Raw genomic sequence first — 6,660 nt, forward strand, 5'->3', positions numbered from 1 at the left:
GTTACTTAGTCTTATCAATCAAAATTATCACAAGGTCAAGTATATCAGAGAGTAGTTCATCATCACAAAAGCACTTTTTCACAAGATGAATTGTCCTAGGATTTGGATTTTTACATTCATAGCATGGAAGACCATTCACTACACAGAGGAGACAACTAAGTCTTGTCACAGACTGCGCTTACAAAGGGGTTAGAAACCAATGTCCCTCACACGATGTTGTGTCCATTTTGTAATGGTAACCATACAGCCTTGATAGTGGCTGACTATTTTTCAAATTTGTTTTTGCGTTGGGGATGGAAAAGATCGATGGAGTGAGCGTGTTTGTCACTCACAATGGCGTCACACTGTATGGCTGAGTGCCTCAGTTGGCCATGGAAAGGTTAGATATCTCTATTGCACATACTTTATGAGTATGCAGACTAGTCAAAGACGATGTTGATGTTGATATGTGGTGGAAACTAGACACCATAGGAATCTCACCACATGAGCAATTCACTACCTCTGAACATATTGCCATGCAAAAAGACGAGAAAAGTATTGCCAGAACCAAACAAGGGTACCAAGTAAGTTATTGTTTCATGAGATTGAATGACCTAGTAACAATTACCGCAATGCTCTGGCGCAACTGAAATCACTTGAGAAACTATTTGATAAGGATCCCAGTTGTGGTAACGATTACGAAAACCTTTCAGACGTACTTAGCTGCAGGATTTATTAAGGAAGTTAGAAATCCAAAAGTTGAAGGTTACTATTTCCCCACGTTGGCATAAAGAAGCACAGCCTTACCACACTATTATGTATAGTTTGCAATGCTTTGTTTGTATCCTGGATCTAACCTGGTCGAAATGTTTTATCATTTATGATTAAATTCAGATCATTCACTCATAATCTCGATATCTCTAAAGTTTTTCATCGTTTATTGTTGCATCCAGATTATGCAAAATACGCTTGTTCCTTGTGGCGACGGGGGCCTACACAAGCAGCCATGTACGCCTTTCAAGTAGCAGTGTTTGGGGCTATGAGTAGTCCCTACATAGTGCAACAGGTGCTCAGAACCCACCTCCAGGGGAGGGAGGAGAGAAAACTTAGTTTAGTCATTTTACATGGACCATTACCTACAAACTTATGAGAACCTTGATCAGATTGTGGAAGATTACGATGCTCATGTGCCATTAATGGTGGGGGCCAGGTATGGGATAGGAAAGACGATAGTTTGAATTTGAAACCCTGCAAGGAAACTGGGGAAGATACGTGAGGCACAGTACTCACAAAACACAGATTATTATCGCTGTTAGTCTCTAACTTTAATCCCTTAGGGCCAGTCAGTCCCATCTTCATGAAGGGTAAAATCTTTCTTCAGGAATATGGGAGGCCAGGGTAGGTTGTGACAATGTGTTGTCCAGGAACGCGAACAGGAAGCAAGTAAGATACTAAAATTCACACGGGGAATAATCGTAGGAAAAACTGAGCTACACCTTTTCACAAACAATTCCAGCTAAGCATATGGGACAGTAGTCTATGTTAGGCAAGGGGAAGGGCAAGTAAATATTCTGACATCAAAGATGAGAGTCAAGCCAAGAAGGCAAGCTAAACTAACTATCCCCAAATTAGAACTCTTAGCTTTATTATTGGGATTTAGGTGAGGAAAACATTTGAGAACACTGTTGAGCATTTGCATCATTATTGTCTAGACTGATAGCAATGTAGCTATAGCCTGGGTAAACAGTAAAGAGGGAAACAAGAACACATGAAACTGCAGTACGTCCCCACCAAGCCAAAATCACTTGTGGTATGAGGGACCTATTTTTCTCCATCAAAAAGGAATGGCTGAACCATATGTCGAGGGAGGAGAAACTCCCATACAATAAGCTTGGTTGTTGCTGCTCTGAGAGAACTCAGAGAAAATGAAACGCTGATCCACCTGCAGAGCTTTGGGATCTGAAGGGGAGAAGTGTCGATTTTGTTAAGTTGATCCGAATCATGCAACTCGTTTTGAAGTTTGGGAACTGCAAGGCAGATCCATTACATAAGATAGTTTATCTAGAGCAATGGCATCACCTTCCCCAGTGTGTGGCCACTTGGAAAAATGGAGTGCGAATACCTACACGTATTGATAGTTTCATCAAAATGTTAAGTTTAGTGTTATGTAATGGAGTTGTAGGTATGCAAAGTAGATTAACCAATTCTTAAACACCTCCACACCACTCACATGCATTGTGGAGTAAACACCATAATCACCCTCTTTCGGCAGGAATGTTGGAGCCTGGGGTTAAGGGCCATTGCCAAGCAAGTGGTAGGCAGGTGCAGAGCAAGTATCGTGGCCTTCAAACCTCTTCTCTAATGACCACCTCCTCCTCGCCTCCTGACTGACACAGCACTCATGCTACTTCTCTTAGAAAAGGTCAGAGTGGACCACACCAGCCCCATCAAGATGTCTAGCCACTAATGCAGTTATCCTGGATCACTGTAGTGGGCTGAATGCTGATACATTCGTGTTGCTGTTGAGGAGATTTGCTGCCACACACGGAGTACCCTCTACAGTAAACAGTAACAACACTATGACTTTCCATGCAGCAAGTATCTTACTGCAGGAGGTCTATAAAGAAGATGTGACAGCAGTTCCTGCACACGACAGGAATAAGATGGATCTTTCAAAACTCCCAGAACTTGCTGAAAGGGAGTTTTTTTTTGAGAGGTTAATAGGAGTTGTTGAGCGGATGCTTACGACTACTCTTCGACAAAATGTGTTCACTGAGGAGCAGCTTCAAACTCTCATCAAGGAGGCCGAGGATGTAGTTAACAACCATCCGTTGATGTATGCAGGGGACCTGTGTGAAGATGAAATCCTCACACCATAGCATCTCATACGTGCAGATGTGGTTCATCTGCTACCGCCAGTGTTTGCCCCTCATGAAGACATGCAGCAGACCTTGACCACTTGGCAACTGCGACACAAGTACTTTGGGCTCACAGAAACCCTCAAGCATTTCAAATGTACGACTTTCGAGAGGGCCCCCCCCTACTGCACTGTGTGAAGGTAACATTGTGTTGGTCAAGGCGTATATAAAAGGAAGCATAGTCAATGTTGTCTCGGTAAGATCATCAGGGCATATATAAATATATATATATATATATATATATATATATTATTATATATATATATATATATAATATATATATGTGTGTGTGTGTGTGTGTGTGTATCTATGTATGTATGTATGTATGTATGTATGTATGTATGTATGTATGTATAACTGAATCACGAAAGTTTGAAACGTGATAAATCCTTAAATAAAGGTATCAGCCACGAAGGAAAAGTAAACAACAGACTTAAATACAATTTAGTTGCCTTAGAGATATTTCCTTTGTATATGCATGTTTAATATGTTTTTTGAATAAGTTTTTTTGTTTCCAAAGATCTGTTTTGTGTCAAGCTGTCGCCCTGTATAATCTCTATTTGAAGTGGTTCTGTGCAAGCATTGGGCATTCGCTTGCTATGTAGTTTATTATCATGTTTTTCATATTGCACTTTCTGCTTATGGGTGAGATGTTATTTCCATCTACTGTTCTTTGGACATATCTGGTTCTTAGGGACTGATCTTATGCCGTTTTCAGTATCCTGTTTCCTTTCTTAAGTTTCCCCCTCTTTAGCCATTGCCATGTTTCAATAGCTGGCCAGTTCTTTAGTTTGTCTCCGGGGATTGGTTTGCTGTGCCATTCCTCTGTTCTCTTTTTCATTCTCCTGCTTCTGTATATTTCATCAGCATATGGAAAATAAGTGACCGATATTTAGAAGTGCATATTTTCTGGATTAAACCTGATAGTATCTTCATCACTACCAACTGATGATGCCATTTCCAGGCTTGGACTGACTGAGTTTAACTGACTTTCAGCAATAATTGACTTTTTACCTCTTGAAGCAGTTCTTCCTAATGAATCTGACTCTTAACCTGTTCTCATCAATATTGCTGCTTAAGGATAAGGCTGGCCACCTGGAGGGGAACTGGTTAGCCCACGGAAACATTTGGTTTTTATAGTCTTTAGGGTGATAATTTATGGAAGGAAAGAGGGACAATAACAGCTGTTAAATCCTTCTGAAAAAGTAAAGATGAGCAGTATTGTTTAATGAACATTCATTGTCATACTCAATTAATTTTAATTGGATATTAACAGGAACGTAATGGGAAACCTTATGCTTGAATATTGGCAGTTTAGAAAAGTTTCGGTTGTAATTAGTTTCTAAAGCAATCATTTCATGTAACTACATTTCATGTATAAAAAATATTAAGTTAGGTAATGAGCAATAAAAATTAAAGAAGTTTAATTTTAACAATTATCGTCCATTTCATTGCATTTATGATTTTTTCATTTATCTTTTACATTTACCTACAAAATGAAATGAGGAACCGCAAAACCTTGTAATTAGTTAGGGTTACCTTTCATAACCTTTAAAATATACACACGTTTTATGAAGTCACTTACATACTCTTCCAGACTTTTTTCTACTTGCTTTGTCTGCGTAGTATGATGGCACATCATCTGTTTCTGGATTATTCGTAATGTAGCTCAGCTAGTTTTGTTATTTCATTTAGGTTTCACCTTTTTACCACTCAGATTTTTTTCCCTGGCTAGGGATGGGCGGTGGTCTGGGATGGGGATCCGATTTGAAAACCAGTTCCTCATAGAGTGCGATGATGGATGTTCTCGGTGAAGGTGTTCTTAAAGTAAAGAAAAAAAAGCTTCGTTTTGGTTGCTGATTTGCTGATTGTTGATGAAGCCTGCTTTCTTCTAAAGAAGATCAGGTTTTAAAACCCTTGATTTTAGAATAAAATTTTCTTGGTACGAGATCAGGAAGCATTTATATAGAAATTGGCGTCATATTTTGCAGTGGAAATTGTCTGATACTGGCATTTTTTAATATCTTTAGCTAAAAGCATTTATGATCTCTATAACCTTATTTGTTTCAACACAAAATTACGATGAGAAACGAAAAGACCTCAGTATTAATGTAACTTTTCATAGGCTGTGGATGCCCTAGAATAGAACTCACCACCTTGGGCCTCCTTTGTTTTCGATTCCCAGCTGAGATGTGTTATAAAACAATTTCGCCAAGGTCAGAGCCTCAACAGCAAGGTCTTAGCTAACTTATGTGTTTGCCTCCATTCCATCTCTCGTAATACGATGATAACTTATGCCTGGAATAACTTGGATAAGAAACTGAAGTTGTTTGAAAGATGTTATGCGTTTTTGCAAAGGCACCTGTGGAACAATAACCTTTTATGAAACGAAATCCATCAAAATTTACGTTTATCGTCATCGGTTTTTCTGTGCACCAGAATCTTATACTTATATGCAACTTTAATCCCTTTTATCTCTTGCTAGTTTGTTTTAAGTTACAGTGTCTTTTAGGACTTAATGACACTCCCCCGATCATGTAAGTCCCATTGACATCTGCTGCCATTTTTGTTACGGTTATTATACTCATCGCCCTTTTTTCAAACCAGAAGGTTTTAGCTATTTTATTGCACAGTTTTGTCACAAGCATATTCAAGGGAAAAACATATTAGTTTTGATGAAATTTTTAATATACAACTCCTTGACTGATAGCGTTAAATTAATTGTTTCTCACCTTCCCTGCCTTCATTTATTCTCTGCACTCCTCTCCTGCTGCCGGGTAATGAGATAAATCAGACCTACATTTCTTTGTTGATCTGGATCTGGTTCAGCCTAAAAAGGACATGGAAGAGACTTGTTGCGGAGTCATGTGCAAGTCTGGGTCTTTAACTTTTATTCATTTCTCTATTTTTCTCTTTGTCTTTTCCCACTGGGTTTCAAATGGATCTCCGGATCATAATTATTGTCTCTCTCCCTGTCTTAGGTTTTATCTTTGTTTTCTGTTACATTTATCAAAAACTTCATGATAGAACTAGTGAAAATGCTTCTTAAAACTTTCTGAAAGACATAGAACTTTATAGATGAGATATCCTTCAAAAATAGAGTTTCAAGAGAGGGAATAAATCAAGCTGGTTGTAACTAATGAATGGACAATTCTCTGGAAAGAAAGCTTATGATATTAAACAAATTTGCCAACTGATAAATCTAACTAATATCTAGCTATTTCGTATGAACAACAAAATGACGAATTCACAATTATTATACAATTAAAGAAGGAAATAAAACGCTAATGAACCTTTTGAAACTTTTATCAGAAAAACAAGGGCAGAGTCTTGTAATCGTTTCGAAGCGCTGAAAAATTATCTATAAAAAATCATCATTATTCGCCTACCTCCAACCAGTGTTAAAAAGATTAACGGCTGACCTATGGACTTCTTGGTAAATACTGCCTACTACATATATATATATATATATATATATATATATATATATATATATAGATATATATATGTATGTGTGTGTGTATGTTTTTTATATTATATATACATATATATATAAAAAGTTAAATATCATATATATATGCATATATTGTTATAATAATCTTATATATTATTAATATCTATATTCGTATCTCTCTTATATCTATAATATATATATACTATATATCTATTATCTATTATATATATATAAGCAAATGCCACAGGAAAAAGAAGACGGAACAGTGAAAGTGACAAAAGCAGATAAATCTAATGCTGTGGTAATAAT

Source organism: Macrobrachium nipponense, chromosome 37 (assembly GCF_015104395.2).
Source record: "Macrobrachium nipponense isolate FS-2020 chromosome 37, ASM1510439v2, whole genome shotgun sequence".
Lineage (NCBI taxonomy): Eukaryota > Metazoa > Arthropoda > Malacostraca > Decapoda > Palaemonidae > Macrobrachium > Macrobrachium nipponense.